General features: G+C 34.6%; 1 long non-coding RNA gene across 1 annotated transcript; it reads left to right on the top strand.

The window, feature by feature from the left end:
• Positions 1 to 2145: 2145 nt before the first annotated feature.
• Positions 2146 to 14534, top strand: LOC138237863 (uncharacterized). Its single transcript, XR_011189176.1, has 2 exons — positions 2146 to 2239; positions 14237 to 14534. It is a non-coding gene; the product is annotated as an uncharacterized lncRNA (long non-coding RNA).
• Positions 14535 to 18492: the final 3958 nt, after the last annotated feature.

The following is an 18492-nucleotide window of genomic DNA, read 5'->3' as shown; positions in this document are numbered from 1 at the left end:
ATACAAAATACAATAAATTATCATGTCCTTCCATGATGCTTTTGTCTTTGATTGAATCATTCATATTTAAAGTGATTCTGCTTTATTTAATGAATATTATGATAATGTCCACTCAAGCAGAATAGTATGATAATATCCATGTAGTTCATTTAATGGTATATATATATTTAGAGAAGATGTGTGTTCACATCCATGATGTTTTAGAACATTTAGTACATTATAGTACATAGCGTAGACATATTTAAAATGAAATTTCTAATTGTTTTTCATTTTGAAATGTCTTTTCTCTTTTATTTCTTCAGAGATCACTTAAATCCACTCATTGACTACTATATTAAAAGAATGTCAGATGAATAAAAGATCTAAGAATTAAAAAATGCTGAGACCCAATGCTTATTAATATCTCCGTTTTCCATTCAGATAAAAATATGAATTTATATATCTTTTATTAAATACTGAATATTTTATTGAATTTGGAATATTATATAAAATAACATAAATGTATACTTGTAGAATTTTACATTGTATTTATAAAAAAAACTATGTTTGATTAAAATAATCTAGCAGTCATGTCTGAAAATAAAGATTAATAATTCATACTGTATATTTTTTTCTGAAACACCCCTTTCTCTCCACTTATAAAGTACATAAATAATTTTGCTAATAATTTAGTTTTAATTGATTTGTCTGACATTATTATCTAAGGCGACTACCATGTGAACCAATTATATAAGTGTTTTAGTGAGACATTATGGTGAGGTACCTTGGGGATCATCTACCCCACCACAACCTTTCAGCTATGAGCCTGGATCCTTAAGAACTACTTACTTTTGTACAATAGTATTCAATTTAATCCTAGAATTGAACATGAAAAATAAAAAAAAACTAAACATGCTTATTCACCCTGGTAACCAGTCTTGCATAATTCATTCATAAGAGTAAACAAATGTGATTATTGTGTAAATGTTGTTTTGGTTGCATTCAGACTCTAGAGTTCAGAACAAGTTTTGATAAGTATGAAGCCTAGGGCCATTGCCCAGGAACAACAAAAACTGCTACGTTGTCCTCTTTCTGAAGGGACATACTAACCTGTAAAATAAATTAATAAAGACGGGTAGAAGCACATTACGAACAAGTTTTATATAGTCTGTAAGATTATCTTCAGTAGTAAAGAATAAACCTTTACTTAGATTTTCTCAGATAATGCACGATTAGTTATGTGAAATATCAAAATTTTCCTGTAATGTTTAGACATTAACAGTATAAATACATTTCTCAATAAAAGACATAAAAAAACTAGACAGGACCACCCATATACAGTACGCATTGACCCCAATAAAGCATTAATGAGCACAGGGTTACAATACATATGCATAACAATGACAGTGAAAAAAGTTGAACTACCACAAGAGAAAGACAGCCTCAAACATGAGACCTCGGCACAAAGACAAAATGTTGTAATTTCTTATTTATTTTACATTAACAATACATTTAGTTTTTAATTAAAATATTTTTAATTGTTTCAGTTCTTTAACTCCAGAATTGACTGTAGATGAAACAAAAAATGGAATACTACCATAAACATTTTTATACTTGCTATGCAATAATACGTTTTAATTAGTGAGAGAATATTATCGTTTTATTGAGTTTTCTGTTTTCATTCATATTTATACCTGTCTATAAATGTGTAATTTTCCCAGGATGCTCTTGTGGAAGAGACAGTATTATCTTGTGTCAAAGGTGTTGAAATGTCAATTTCAGACATGTGAAGCATCATTACCTTTTCATCTGGGTTTAGCCTTTAAATCACCTCACCATTTAAAAGAGGAATTTAAAGGAAACGCTGATTTAGCTCCTAGTTTGCTACATATGCTTTGACCTGGATGTGAATGGGTACAGTTCCCACAATGCTAGTTTTCTTGCACCTCCTTTGTGGCCAACAACTCTTTCAGCACACAGAATGTTTGCTCATTGTGATATGGCACTAATCCAGAGGGATTCTGAATGGCTGTGTCATTTCCAGATGACAGCTCCTATTTTCCATTGGCTGCTGGCAGACACACTAACATTCATCCTTGTCAGGGAGGCACCTGCTTGTCTGTTTTTCACAAATGCTTCAAGTACACTTAAATTGACTCAGCTATTACTGCTTTTCAGAGACTGCTTGGTTGTATCTCTAAAGATGCTAAGACTGAACTACTTTCATCAGGTTTGACAGTCTCAGGAACAGCACCCTTGGGTAGGATTTCCACCATTGATTTGCATGTTTCTCCAAGCTCACACACTCTCTAACTTGCAAGCCTGGAGAGAACAGAATGCACATAACATGAATTCAGAGTCATGTTTGTTTAATCTCCATGTTTTCATATTGTCTCGTATAAGTGTTATCTTTTGGTTGAGGTAATTGTATAATATTTCTGGAATATGCAATCCAAATGTAATTACTAATAAACTAGTACATTCCCTCTTGAACTGAAATTAATTTAACATGACATATTCCATAATCACTCATTAATGACACTTTTTCATTTATGATGAGTTATTGTTGATCTTAAGGTTCCATTTCAATATTTGTAAGAACTATTTGTTAAAAACCTCAAGCTTTTACAATGTGAATGGTTACTGGTTATTGATTAGTCAACCATTAAACATAGTATTACACACAATTCTGCTGTACTTTTCAATATATAGAAATATCATTTTTCTTTGCATTCACAGTATGCACTTTTTGTGTTGTCATATTTGTAGAAGTAATGTGAAAGGAACAAAAATAAAAAGCAAAGAAAATGTGATTTGTAGCTCAATGTTTAGCAAGTGATTACCAGTGATGATGGTAATGTTTTTCACCCAGTGTAAGGTTGTTCTTTTGTGCAATTTTATTTGTCTGTCTATAAAGAACAATGCCTTAGAATATTAGAACTCTTTATATAGTTAACATTTATAAACTGTTGTGTTTACTGGTTTATGATTGTTCTATTTTTATAGCCAGTAACAAATACACCATTCCATTTTGCAGTTTACTTGCCCTGTATTAGCCAGAACATGAATAATATGTTGCTCTACAACACAATAAGCACGGCTCCTTTCCTTCTGTTCTAAAGCCAAAAGGAGCTTGAAGCATTCCTCGGCTGGCTGACAGGTTTTGATTTGGCTGGTAACCTTTGAGAAATCCTGCTGATCAGCCCCAGGCTAAAACCAGATTAGACTCAACAAGAGAGGACTAATTGTTTTCAAAGGCTGTTGCACAAACACTGCAAGGTCTATTCTCTCTCTCCCATCCCCCTCTCTTTTCCTTGATCCCTTTCTCCTTATTTCCCTCTCTCCCTACCTCTCTTTTTTTCTCTGACTTCCTCCCTCCCCCTTCTCAGTCGCTCCCCCTATTTCTCTCTCTCTCTTACTGCAGACTCAACAGTGCTGATTTGGCTTCAGCATTTCCTCTGGCTAGCTGTGCTTCAGGCTAACACAAATTAACAGCAATGCGATGAAGTTATAAATTCTCCTCATGCAATCGCCTCTCCTCATATTTACCAGAGAAGACATAAATGGATCATATTTATAGGTTGTAGAATAAATATAAATCTCAATTAAAGAGCACAATTTTATTTTGTTTCTTTATCCAAAAATTAAGCTTACAACAGAAATTCACATTATTTTCATTTTTTCTCCTGCTTAAATATTTAGGTTTAGCTAATAAAAAGAAAGCAAGCAAATCATACTTTAGGATTTAAAACCAAGCATTAGGTCTCATTATATTTTTTGTGTTTTTGTCACTCTAGCTTCTACCTTGAATCTAACTTTCAGTTTCTTTAAAATCTAAGTTTGGTACTTCTGTTTTGTAGTTGAAATTAGTTTTCCATTCATAAAAACCACAAGAGTAAGCTAGAAAAATAGAAATACACACCAACCTTGTTTTTCTGTCAAATAAATACAATTATGTTTGAAAAATGTAGTAATTTATTTTCAATTTAACATATAGGAATTCCCAAATATTACAATGTATCAAGCAAGTTCTACAGGAATAGCAATAAAAATAAACTTTGACCTTTGCCCTGTTTTACTATGACAGACATTTTAAGTAGTGCTTCTGTGAGCTGTGAAACTACTTACCCATCTGGCTGACATAAGTTCAAAACCTGGATAGAAAGCATCCTGGGTAAAGCATGCCTATACACAAAGGAGTTCAAAGTATTTTTATATCAAATTTATCAGAACCATCCTATTTTAAGATTTAATATTTCTGTGTTTGTCTCCCTTGTTTTGTGCTTCTTAAGATGAACATGTCATATGAATTATCAGAACATGCAGCCCTCAATTTTAGACAAACAAAAGAGAGGTGGCATGGCATTTTACACTGCTGCTTCACCACACTTGGGTCCTGATTCAATTCTGATTAAAGAATTCAGTCCTGGGTTTGATTCTGGCCTGTGACATGTTCTTCTTGTATTTGCCTGGATTTCACTTGATTCTCCAGTTTTCTTCCACCCTCAAAACTAAAGCTAGGTTATAAGGTGTCTTTAAATTGTCACTCTTTGCTTGTGTGTGTGTGCCTTGCAATGCACTAGTATTATATCTAGGATATAATTTAATCTTTTCTCCTATGCTTCGCAGTGTGCTGTGGGTTGCCATAATAATTAATTGTTCTAGTGATAATAGGCTAATGAATGGACACATTAAACAGACTGTGCTAAAGAAAAAAAGAAGCAGAACGTCATCCTTTGGTTTCCTATTTTCATTCAGAATACCATTAAATCTTGAAAAGGCAGAAATGGAAGCTTGATGTACAGTAGGAGGACTGCAGCAAAAATAGTCTTTAGAATTAATGACCTCGAGAGCCTTTCTTGGAAAAATATACTTCTGAGGTTTTCTCAGTGCATTCTGAAAAAAACATCAGAAACCAATATTATATTGTGTTATTTTCAGATAAATGGAGCTATTTCCTCTTTTATATCTATTACATTTTGACCACAGGTTTTGCAAAGTCTAAGCAACATTCAAAGTCTAATCAATAAAGATTCAAGTTGCATTAATAACAAGGTTGAAAAAAATGCTATTAAGCATTTTAAATGGGGATTAAAACTTGAGAAAAGAAGCCTCAGTAAAATCCACAAGGCATTGGTCCAAAGTAATACAATTATTCAAAAGGAATTGCCTTGTCAGAACTGCATATAAAGTAGATGATTAAACACAAAAACTAGATTATTGACATAATAATTATAATAATAAACTTTATTTTATAAAGTGCCTTTATAAGGGGTAAAGAATAGAACCCCATAAGTAAAGGCTCTTCTAAAGAAGAAGGTTTTGAGTCTGGATTTGAAGGAGTTTAGAGAAGGTGACTCTCTGATATCCTTGGGGAGAAAGTTCCAGAGCTTGGGGGCATAACTGGAGAAGGTCCTGTCACCCAGAGGATGTAGACAGGCTTGGGGGGCAGTTAGGAGACCAGAATTAGAAGAGTGAAGGTTGCGAGGTGGGGTGTAGGGTGATAATAGTTCAGACAGGTACTGAAGTGCCAAGCCATGCAGAGCCTTATACTATAGGTGAGCATGAGGATTTTAAACTCCACACGGAATTTGACAGGAAGCCAGTGCAAGGACTCCAAGATAGGAGTAATGTGATCACTTATACTAGACCTGGCCAGGATTCTGGCTGCTGAATTTTGGACATAAGTAGAGCATTACAGTAGTCAATTCGGGAGAACACAAATGTAAAGCTGCTCTAGACCATAATAAAGTTAGCATAATAAAGCTAGTGGGTAAGCTAGCACTGCTGCTTCATTGACCCTGGTTTTAATTATGTTCTAGAGCAGATTTGTTTGTGACATTTGTGAAGTTTGAATGTTTTCCTCCTTGGCTCCACGATTTCTGGTAATGAGTTGTGGTTTCATCCTACAGTTCCAAAGACATGATATCTAGATTACCTAAAGTTTCCTATGTATGTGTGCCCTACAATGTACTGTAGCTTTTGGTGGTGTGTGGAGCATCCTGGAAGAACTCAAGCAGTCAAGCTACACCTGTAGTTATTGCCACAAAATCTACAAAGATTTTGAAAGAAAAAAATACTGGAGAACAAACTAAAAGTACTCAAACAGCCCCAAGACATTGAAGACCCAACAAAAGCAAAATTCAGGGAGTGTGCACCCTGGGTTGACAAACAAAATAAATAGACTAAGAGAGGAAATTACTAATCCATCCAAACAATACAACCCAGAAACACATCACCAGACAAACCTGTTCCAAGCCAGGACCTGGAATCAGATGTGGGGGTTCAAGGAAAATACATCTCCACCGCTCACCAGAAAACTCAAACAATGGTTTTGACTAAGAAATCCAGGAAGACAAGTTTTAGTTGTTGGAGATGGGAAATCACAAATGAGATTTGCACTAGAGACCGCGAGACAACAAGAGCTTTCTCTCTTCTTAGAGCTGAGGTGAATGGTATCATCCAAAGAGTCGACAGGCATCTAGCTAGGGCAGGTGACAATCCAATTATTGTCCATAACAGGTACAAATGACATTGGAATAAACAGCATACTTTCCAGCCACAACAAATCTATTTGGCAAGAAACTGAAGAATGGGACTAAATCAGTTGTTTCACAGCACCAGGCAAAGGTGAACAGTTACATATGTTAATCTGTTGTTACGAGTTCGGTAATAGGGACCGAACTAGTGAGTGAACCCACTTGCAGGAGCGAACAAAGCCAAGTCGTAAACCGAAAGTAAACCGTAATCGTAGGAACGAGCCGAGAGTCCAGGGGGAGCAAGATATCCGAAAGGGAACGTGTACCGAAGCCGAAGTGTGATCCGAAGTCGTAGTCCGTAGAGCAATCCGAGAATCCAGAGGTAGCCAGTTATCCAAGACAGAGCGAAAGTACCAATCCAAGCCGAGATCCGAAAAGCCGAAGTCCAAAGGGAAAAACCGTAAGCCGAAATCCAAGACAAACACAGAGTAGAAGAAGCGCAACCAGGAAGCTCGATAGGGAAAACCAATACTGAGCAACGAGGTAGGGAAGGACAGGTGTTTAAGTAGTATGAGACGGGGGTGTGGTGGTGAATGGGAAAACTGATAGGTGAACTGATGGATAGGGGCTACACCTACTTCTGCCTCTTCCGTTGCCGAGAGGCACGGATCGTAACATCTGTGAGCGCAATGTATGGATGAGGACATAGTGTGCAGAAAAGGTTTAATCTTTTCTGACCACTGGAAACCTTTCCATAACAAATGCCATCTGTACAGACATGATGGATTACATCCAAATGACATCGTTACCAGTCATCTTAACATATTCATACACAAAGAAATCCAGAAACATTTTAACATCAGTTTGAGGGGTAAGAACCAAAGAAAATAAAAAGAAATAGTTTCTATGGGAGACTTAGGAATATTAGTAACAGATACCTAAAGTGTATAACATTTTTAAAATCATAGCTTCTTTTTCCCCCAACAATTATCAGAGCACCTGAAGGAGGACATTTTTCTAAAGACATCTTAAATAATCAAAACAAAGTAAAACAGAGGTGTAAACCCATTAGGAATAATAATCATTTTATGTTGTGATCGGAAGCACATTTTCAAACACAGACGCACCAGCGCTAGCCAGACAGTTTAATGGCTTTTGTTATTTATATAAAAAATATGGAAAAAATAAAACAAGAAAATAAAAGAAAGCCTAGCTCTTAGTTTGAGCTCCTGACTAACATAGAGTTCCCTCTCTAAATGCCGGGGACAGCCAACAGTATGTTTTTTTTACAAAAAACAAATATGCCATTTATCCAAAAGAAAAGGTGTTTCCAGACTGACACGGCATGTGTTTTTGTCAGGTTTGTGTTCAGTTCAGTGAACTCCTTTAAGCCTTAGTCTTACTTTTGTCTTATAGCCCTTTTCTCTTGTCTTGAGTCTTCATGTCATTATGTTGCTCGTTCCAGCCTCAGATATAGTTTGGTTGTTTGCCTTTTCCGTAATACTCAGGTCTTACTATAGTCCTTTTCTTTCGATCACATTCAAAACAGTATAACTACAACAAAAAACAGCATTTAGAGTGTGGTAATCTTCTCTCACACTGCAGTGCTTCCCTAACTTTAATGGCACCTGCAAGCCGATTGATAGTCAATTTATATAGGTTGAAACAGAGTACACAGCTTTTCCTTATTTCAGCAATTGCCTGTTGATGCTGACATTTTCTTGTGGCCATCCTAGTGTGGGCAGAAAAATCTAAAACCATCCAAACTGTATGATGCATTGAAGTACAACCCTTTAAGAATGGCGGCTCTCGCAGCATCACAATATATATGACAAAAATAGAAATTTTCACTCAGGCGTTCTCTAAGAAGTCAACAACATGTCCCTGACAGGAAAAGTCAATGTTGTTCATTAAATAATATAAGCAGAGGTAGCTGAAGTGTTTCTGGGTACTTGAAGGTCTCAAGATTAATAATTTCCCAGAGCCCGATGGTATCTGACTAGATGTGATTGAGAAGCCATTGCTTGACATATCCTACAGTAGTTGTTTGAGACAGGAATTCTCAAAGAATGGAGAATTGCTAATGTCGTACTCATTCACAAAAGGTTGAGAAAAATGAATTAAGTAATTATGAATCAGTAAGTCTGTCTTCTATTACAAGTAAGCTTATGGAAACAGTTATTAGAACTTAACTAGAGGATTCTTATATGGAAATAAAATTCTAGGCAATAGTTAGAAAACTTAAAGTTTGTTGAACAAATGAATAGATACAGAACCTTTGATATGGTGCATTTAGAATTTCAGAACGCTTTTGATAAATTTAATCACAAAGGATAAATTGTCAAATTGTAGGCATTGGGCATTAGAATTGGTTATTTAATAGGAAACAGAGGGTACAGTTACAGTGAAAACTCATACTGCGGTGATGAAATTAGTGGAGTACCACAGAAATCTGTACCAAGGCCACATTTTTTCTCAATTTATATAAATGATCTAGATCCTGGTATAATTTGTCAACTTTGTAGATTATACAAAATTAGGAGGATTAGAAAAGACAGCAGAAGCAGCAAATTAAATTCAAAATCAGGCCAACACCTGTCAGTTGACCTTTAATATACACGTGTAAGATTTTGCATGCTGTCACATAAGTCCGAAAGAACGAACCGTGGAATGGCAGGAGAGCGATAAAGACCCTATGCGTAGCGGCGAGACGGGGGTTAGCCCAGGCTCAGCTGTTCAGGAGAAGCCGTATAGAAACCTATGCCCTCAGGCCAAGGACAGGAGTGACCTGGTGCTAGGCGGGTCTCGGGGCAACTGAACATAAATGCTGAGTGAGTAGCAGAGCAGAAGCAGGAAATAAATAGGCTACACAACAAGACACACCAGAAAGACAAGAATAATCACAGGGAACTAGGAACAGAAGGAACGTAGAGCACCCTCTAGGTGTAATGAGCGTGAAACATGCAGGTAGTAAATCCATTAATTATACATTTAATTATAGGCAAAAATGATGCTAGACTATTTTCTTAAAAAGATATAATTTAAATTAAGGGATGTTATCTTAAAAATGTATAATATACTAGTAATGCCTCATTTAGAGTATCCTGCACAATGTTGGTCACTGTGTTATAGAAAAGATATTGTTGTAATGGAATCAGTCTAGAGAAGAGCAATCATATACATTGTCAGGCTTAAGGGAATGTCCAATACTGACAGGCTAAAGTAACTGAACTGTGTTAGTCTTCAACAGAGAATATTATGGGGTTACCTGATACAAGTATTCCAAATCCTCAAAGGCATTGACAAAGTGGATTTCTTCAGAATGAACAATGAATCATGAACTAGAGGGCAGAGGTGCAAACTATATGGAAGTGCAGATAAAACCAACACTCAACTCAAGACACTTCTCTAATCAAAGGATTTTGAGAGTATGGAACAAGCTACCCAGTGATGTATTGAAATCTTCTTTTAAGAAAGAGTTTGTTGATATCCTTGGATCTATTACCAACTGCAAAAAGGGCTAGATGAACTAAATGACTCCTCTCATTTGAAACTTTTCTTTTGTTCCAATGTATGAATGTATCAAGGAAAGTGTGTTTATAAGTGAGTATACTAATGTAAGGGAGGTAGACAAAATAGGATATGAAGACAAGATTGACACTGAGATAACTGGAACCAGGAGGGTGTCCCAAATATAGGAACTGTTAGCTCTGCAAGTAGGCTGTTATAGAAGATGAAGCAACTGAATAAGCATGCTTACTCATACTTACTCAACAAAACTCAGCCTGTTGATAAGTAATATTGCATTACATAAAAAATATCATGAGTGGGTGAGATACAGGGAACACATATCTAGGAATGTAATTGTTCAGATCCCCTACAGGTACACATACTGTAAGATGCTGTTGATCTGTCAGACTTCTCACACACAAGAATTCCTACAATGTGTAATGGACATAAAGGAGAGAAACGTAAGGATGTAAGGTAAGGAAAAGGCTAGGATCTCATTCCAGTGTAGATTAATAAGACTGAAGCTGGCTTACATGATCTGTCAAAAAACAGAAGAAGAAGAAGCAGAGCTCCAGGAATTTTTGTTATTTATTTATGAATAGCACTCAATTTAAATATACTAATATTACCTAAGGTCAAATCCAATCTCTGCAGAAATGGTTACGTAGTTTGTAACTTGGTTTTCCTATATTTTTTAATATAAGAATTTACTTCACTAACATTGCAGGATAGCTTGTTCCATATTCCTACAACCAAGAAAGAAGTGAAATGGCCAAAACAGTGCCCAAATAATAATAATAATAATTAGTAGTAGTAGTTATTATTATACTTATAACTTAATATAAAGTTAATATATTTAATAAAAATATATTAAATTATATTTTTTAATTTAGACTTTTAAGCCTACATTGTATGAGAGATTTTTCCATTCAAAGTAGTCCTTGTATGACAGAGTATTACATTTCACTAGTTTCCAAGGAAGCACAGCATTAAGCAAATAATTTAAATAAACTTACTACATTCTTGTGTCTTCTCCCAAAGCAACTTCTCCTAACCTTCAATCTAAAATCTACACAATGAAATTGACAAGTGCAAATCTTTTAATGGGTTCCTGAAAACAAATTTGTTATAAATGCTTTGCTGACATTACATTTTCAGTGGATTAAGTGAATTACAGGCCGTGGGGTTATATGGCGGTTACAGCTACTGCTTCACATTTCATGGTACCTGGGTCTGATCATGTCCTGGATTACTTGTGTTCAGTATAAACATTTTTACTGTGGCCGTGTGAGTTTTTGATCGGCACTCTGGTTTCCTCCTACAGTCCAGTCCAAAGACATGTTGCCTAGGTTAATTGGAATTTCTGCATTGACCTACATTGGTGTACCCTACAATGAAGTGGAGCCTGGCAGGAGTATATCCTACTTCCTACCTATTATCCATATTTTTTTAATTAAATGGATGGATACAGAATGAGTATTATTTTTTAGATTAAAGTATAATAAGTATTTCAAATCAGAGTTAATTAAAATTGTTCAGACTGTTGTAGGATGTCTGATTCATTCTTTCAGTTGATTGGTTTCACCTGCATCTCAGTATTAAAAATTAGCTCTCTACCTCAGATGTTAATATGATTCCTCCAATAAAATGTCACCAATATGAAATTAATGAAAGAATTTAAATGCAGCGATCATTTGCAAGCTAAATTAAATCTTAAAATTCTCCTTCTAGACAACAGAAAGAATCAATGTTAAGTTCCCTACTCACTTACCAATCAATGGAAAGGCAAGGGCATGGCAGCATACTTGAGATTACTTTGCAGGTCACCGGTGTTGATTATAAATCACACTATGTTTGAAAGTATTGATTCACACAATGCTTTTAATTAAGGAAAAAACACTGCTATTTTCTCATTTTTTCTTGTGCTCCATTAGTACTGACTTAAAATTCTGGAGTATAATGTATTATTTTAATGAAGGTTATGTTTAAGTTAGTAGTCTTAACAAATAAATCTGCCATCCAAATGACCTGCAATCAAACACATTTTATAAAAATTAGGAATAAACATTAGATGCTTTTGTCTTTATACTTTATTTGGTTTTGATGTATAGTGAATTATGATGCATTGACTTGAGTTAGGATGTTTTCTGTAATAAAGACAGCAGGAAACCTAGGGTGTTTAATATATACAGCAAAGCCCTAACAGATGGTTGAAGTCTGGGATACCTTGCTGATACTCTGACTGGACAAAGCAGACAGTTCAAATAAAAGAATTACCCTTCAAGTATAATATAATCCTGATATTTTTACAGCTCCTCTTGACTGACATGTTTTCTGTTAGCAATAATATATCCATGGTTCCTATAAAAATAAGTTGTTGCTAAGGTACCTGCGACTAATTAAAATGCATTGATGAAATACTAGAGAGGAGTGTTACACATGTCATCTCCCAATTAAGCAGAGTTATACAGGGCAATTGAAAACCTAGAGTATTTGATATACAGATTTTTAGGAAGCTATAATAGGCTACTGGAGGATTGTCATTCAGCTGTGAGATGGGCTGGCAAGCTGCCACATTCTTGAAAGAAAATCTAAGTTTTCCTTTTAAACACTTAGAGTAGCAGAAATAAATTGCTCAACATATCTAACATCTACTGAGTGCTATAATTTACCGAACATTACGCGAACTATATCTTTAGCATTATTGCCCTTTAAGGAGTCTACTGAGGTCTTCATAGATTCTGTTCAACTGTGAGATAAAAGCAGAAATGTACTTTTTAATACAGAAAGTATTATTTAAATGATCAAAATCTACATCTCCTTTTTCACTGTACTATAGGTAGATTTTGTTTTCTAATAAAAACATCAGAAGTCAAGGGAACAAGTTGCAAGTTGCTTAATAATGATACTGCATTTTGCTTTTTATTCTTCTTGAGCAGTGTTTCAAATGTTGTCATGATTAGGTTGGCCAGCTTTCAATAGTCACAGCAGCAGCTGTATATTCTTACTGCATTGTTACAGTTGGCTTTTATGTATTATAAAAACTAAAGATTACCAGAGGTGTCTGTTTTTATGTGTTATGGATAAGAAACCTAAAATGGTCTGTTTCACCAAAGGATTATCAAATAAGTTGTGCTTTAAAAGTCTACAGATAATTAGAAACCCCTTATGTGTGCATTTCACACTAATTTGGCATTTTTGGAAGTTGGAAGAAAAAACTTTTTATTATTTTGTCAGGCAGGAATGGGGCTGCTATGCTGTCAGGAATGTCAATCGTCATGACAGCTCCTGGCATTCCTCCCATACTGTTATGGTTCATGAAAAGAGAAAGTACTGAAGCCTGGCATGGGGTCTTTTTCAGTTTTGTCTTGAATTGTGCTGTAACAAAAACAATATCACTCCTGCTGTTACGGTTAAAAGATGATTCAATGGATTTTCACAGTTGCATGTATTTTACCTGGTATTCGAAAAGTAGCTCAGAGCAAAGAGAGCCCTTGTGACGACAAGAGTTTTCTTCAGTGATGCCTGTAACAAAACAATTAATGAAATAAACATGAGATCAATGAAGAAGTGCATAGAACTGCATTAGTCAGTACCTGTGTCTGTGTTAGTGTTGAGATATTTGTGTTGTAATACAGTTTTTAAATTATCAACTTTGAAAAATCTATTTGGGAATAAACATAAACAATATGTCTGACACTGCCTTTGCTAAGACTCATATTAGAATGACCCACATTGAGTAGAATAATAGTATTTTTTTTAAAATGTAATTATTATTTAATTAATGTTATATATTTTGAGTAACATATTTATTTGTTTTATTTTCTCTTTAAATTCTACCATTTAACATATATTTTCATTACGATTAAAGCTGTTCTATGAAAATGTCCTATTATATTTTAATTACAATTTAATAATAATTAATAATTGCTTACACTTATATAGTGCTTTTCTGGATGATCCACTCAAAGCGCTTTACTGGTAATTGGGAATTCCCTCCACCTTTCCACCCCTCCACCACCAATGTGCAGCATCCACCTGGATTCATTTGGATAATTTCCCTGTCCTTTAAATTGTCAATTCATCATTGGCATTCGTGATTAATTTCATATGATGGCAGTAACTACCAAGTACCCCTTCCTCCAGAGAAAGACAAAATATTCTTTTCAAATTCATGGAAGCAAAGGTAGAATCAATTCTTCAGAATCCAATAAAGCACTGTGACCCTTTTCTTTCAGTTTAACTAAGTCTAAATTTTATACTTTAAGTTTAGACTAGTTTGGGAGGAGCGGTGGCTCTGAGGCTCAGGATCTACGCCTGTGGATGGAAGGTTGCCAGTTCAAATCCCACTGTTGGCAGAGGAATCCTACTCCGTTGGACCCCTGAGCAAGGCCCTTAACCCCAACTACTCCAGGGGTGCTGTATAAATGGCTGACCCTGCGCTCTGACCCCCAGCTTCTCTCCCTATCTGTGTGTCTCATGGAGAGTTGGGGTATGTGAAAAAAGACAAATTCCTAATACAAGAAATTGTATATGGCCAATAAAGTGATCTTATCATATCTCTTATCTAATGGGTGTGCAGTCATTTTTATCACATTGAATCATCATATGTGTAACACAGTTTGTTTGCTTAATATTTCCACAAGAAAAGGTGTCTTTTTGGATTACAGATCTGTGTTCCATTTAATGTAGCCATGACATTACTTCCAAAATGGATAACGATTCTATGCATAGATCAGATAAGCAGAGTTTAACCTTAGAAATTTAAATTTGATTGCAGAGATATGTCTATTCAAATCAGATATTTCTAACTTGACTATGCAGTATACTGCTAGAAAAATGTGGTACTATTACATATAAATTCAAAATTATCATTTTGAATTATTCATTTTAGATCAAGCAAGCAACATTGTTCTCCAAATCACAATCCAGTTTATTAATCGCAGATGTCTGACTAGTTATAGACTTGACCAAAACTGTAAGGCAAAGATGTCAAAGTGGCTTATAGCATGTTGTAAAAACAGAATAAATTCTAGTGAGAAAAAAGAAAAGAAAGGCTCTACTACACTTGGACAAATTTAATCCTATGCTTCTTCATTACAAAGCCATTGAGATCCCAGATTTTGTAATGAATGGTTTCTGGGTTATTTCCTTAGCAGAAAGCAGGTTTCCAGTTCTATTGAGCTAGGCAAAGAAAGAGGGTGAATGGGATAGAATTACAGGAAAGGATTAATGAGAGTTTTGGTTGAAGTTTCCATGTTTTTTCAGCCAATATACCAAATAGTGTGTGTTTTGCCTTATGCGCCAGTGTTTTAAACCTTAAAATAAACCTTCCAGAATCCTCAGTGAAGGGCTTTCAACACTGTCTTTATTTTCACTGAATACAGCTCCTTAACATTTCCAATAATAGCTCATTAGAGCCAGAAAGCTGAACAATAAAGTCAATGCATAGAAAAGGATTTAAAAACCACATCAGAGCCTTACACATACCTTTTTAAAGACTGTCAAATTCATTTCCTTGCATCTCCTTATTTTTTTAAAGATTTAAATTTTGAAAAGTAAATTTTGAAATCACAAGTCACAATGTTATAGTGGCCTTAAATGAGCTGAAACGGGTAAACAGCAAGTTTGTGATACAGTAATAATACACGTAAACCAGAAATTAGCACTACCTCACACACTGAATATGTCTGATAAAGATCCAAAACACTCTTTGCTGTTATTGCTTTATGCTGTTTTATTGTTTTAATCAGTGAGAAGAATATCACATTTGGAAAAGATTTTGTGAGGCCATACTTAACCCAAAACAGATGGTGCAGTTACAAGATCACACGCTTTTGCTTTCTGCAATTATTTAAACAAAGGTAAGCATTTTCCTTCACATATAGAGTAAGTACTCCAGTGTTTATTTAACCAATAATGTGTGCAATTTCAGTGTAAATGACACATACTAATTAGTAGTGGTTATGATGTGGCAATAATATATGAAATTTCACATATTATTAAGTCTTACAATACAAGCTTCATAACCATTGCTCATGAAAAGAAAACATAATTAGGAAAGACAAACATATGTGTACAATATGCCTGATTCCTAATGTATAATATCATAATTCACAAAATAATATTACTTGATTCATTCAATATTTTAACTACTTACTTCATTTTACTCTCATTAGAGTCAAAGGAAAACAATTCAAATAAGGAAAGAGACGTCAAAATAAGTTAAAATGTTTATCAAGTCAAAGGTGGACTGGCACTTCAATGTAAAAAAAAACAAAGAATTTATTGCTGTCAACCCTTTTGTTGGATGCATTTCGTTTAGAGATTAACTGCGTCTCTGTGTTTAATTCTGCCCAATGGTTTATGAAGACAGAAAAAGCTAACTAGCAACATCAGACATTTTGTTTTTTGTCAGTTCTGTTGCTTCTTACTTTTTGTGTAGACAAGTAATTAATTGCAACATCAGTTTGGTAGCAAATAATTATTCTGGATGGAGCAATGTAATTGCACTGATGTAAATCTCGTTAAGCCATATCTGATAACTGAATGTAATTTACCAATCAAGAAGGAATGAAGCTTCTACTGTTAAATCGAAGCCTCCATACAAGAGAGAGAAAAAAAAGGGATTAATAGTAAATTGTCAGTCCAGCAGTAAATTTAAAATGATCCCTATGTTAACTTAGAATATAAGAATGTTCATATGTAGTAAAATGTATTATATACTTAAAGTAAGACAGGATGAAAATTAACACAATGAGAGACAAAGTAACACAATGAAAATTACGACTGTGCTTTGTGTACTTATTAGGCTTAGTTTACAGTTGTAATGTATTTATCAAAAGCCTTTAGTTTTCTCTTTGGAATCACAAGACAAAAGTCCTCCATGCAATATCTAGGTGCTCACAAAAGGTAGAAAGTGATGGTCTACAAGATAATGTAAACAGCAAAATCTAGATCTTAAAAGGATTTCACTTAAAGTAATAGACTGAAAATTCTTAACAACATTAGCTGTAAAATAAAGCTGTGAAATTCAGAAGAAAACTATTATACTAATTGCTCACTGAAGCAATTTTTATTTTTAATATCTCATTTAATGGTTTTCATAATAATTACAACTAATCTTTCTCTTTTTGGAAGCGATCCCTGCCTTATGAGTGATATAGCAATTATAATGAAAAAGAAACTATTTTAAAAATTCTCTTAAAATTGAAAGATTACACTGTAGTTTACACTGTCCATTACAAATATTTCTATGTCGAATTGAGTGTGTATTTGCTTCACTGTTTAGAATGGTAAGGGTTTCAACAACAACAAGCACTTTTACATTTCCATTTAATGTTCAATACATTGTGTAGTCTGTAGAATTCTAAGAAGCTCAAAAATACCAGGTGTAGTACAAACAAATGCTCTAGTCCTGCCATTTTCCTGAGGGCTTAGGTTCAAGCACATGTAACTCAAATGAATCCTAAAAACCCTTGGGCAGTAACATAGCCAGCCTCATCAGTAAGATGTTAATTGTCTCAGACCAAATTTCCCTTGATGATGGAAATTGAAGTCCACTGCAAACTACAAAGTCAACAGCTGTTCCTCTTGACAACACAGAAGAGGGGGTGGAGGGGGGGTTAAGCTTTTTCCACAGCCAAAAGCTTATGTATGCACGGCATACCTCTTTTCGCAGAGGGTTTCGAAACTAATTTTGCTAGAGCAACTGAAAATTCTTTTTGCTTTTTCTTCCATGTAATGTAATGCTCAGGAAGAATCTGTGACCTACAAATAGACAATATTCTGAAATGCTGAGAAATAAAATATGCATATAACACAGGAATTCTGTTATTATCTAGGAACATGAACAATTTCCATTAATTTTTCCAAATATTTAAAGCAATTTGCCCCGTATTTGTTTATTGAAACATGGCAGAGTGAGAATCTGTAATACATTCACATTTATGAACTCGGAATGTGTGGAAAGAAGAAATGAAAGGATTTGTTAATGTAATTAAAATCGAATGGAGATGTTCATCTCTCAGTTATCTACGTCTCATTTAAAAACATATAAGTAGCAGAATAGTGAGATCTTTTTCTGTTGATTTAATTTAAAACCGTCTGAAAACAAAAACCTCAAGCCTTTTTTCAATGTCTAGATTAAACAAAAATAGCATAATTATGTAAAAATAAACAGTTAACAAAAGCATTTCCCCCCACAGGGAAGAGTAAGAAACATTTCATTTTAGCTGTTCATATTAATACCTTTGAACTACACAAAATAAATATCCATAAAAATGTGCATTTGATCAGTGGACCATAGATTACTTATGTTGTACAAATACATTTGAAACATCTGCTATTTTTTTTTGCTATCCCCCCTCCTGTATGACATAAACATATGCCTTACTTTTTTAAGTGTCTCCCATTAGTAAAAACAAAAAAGAAAATCTTCAAAAAATACAATTAGACTCTGTAAGCTCATGTACAAATCTTATGTACCTTTATAGTCTATTCTCTATTCCAATGCTAACATATT

Source organism: Lepisosteus oculatus, chromosome 3, assembly GCF_040954835.1.
Source record: "Lepisosteus oculatus isolate fLepOcu1 chromosome 3, fLepOcu1.hap2, whole genome shotgun sequence".
Lineage (NCBI taxonomy): Eukaryota > Metazoa > Chordata > Actinopteri > Semionotiformes > Lepisosteidae > Lepisosteus > Lepisosteus oculatus.
The sequence above is the reverse complement of the archived record's forward strand: the minus strand, read 5'-3'. Positions and strand labels throughout refer to the sequence as shown.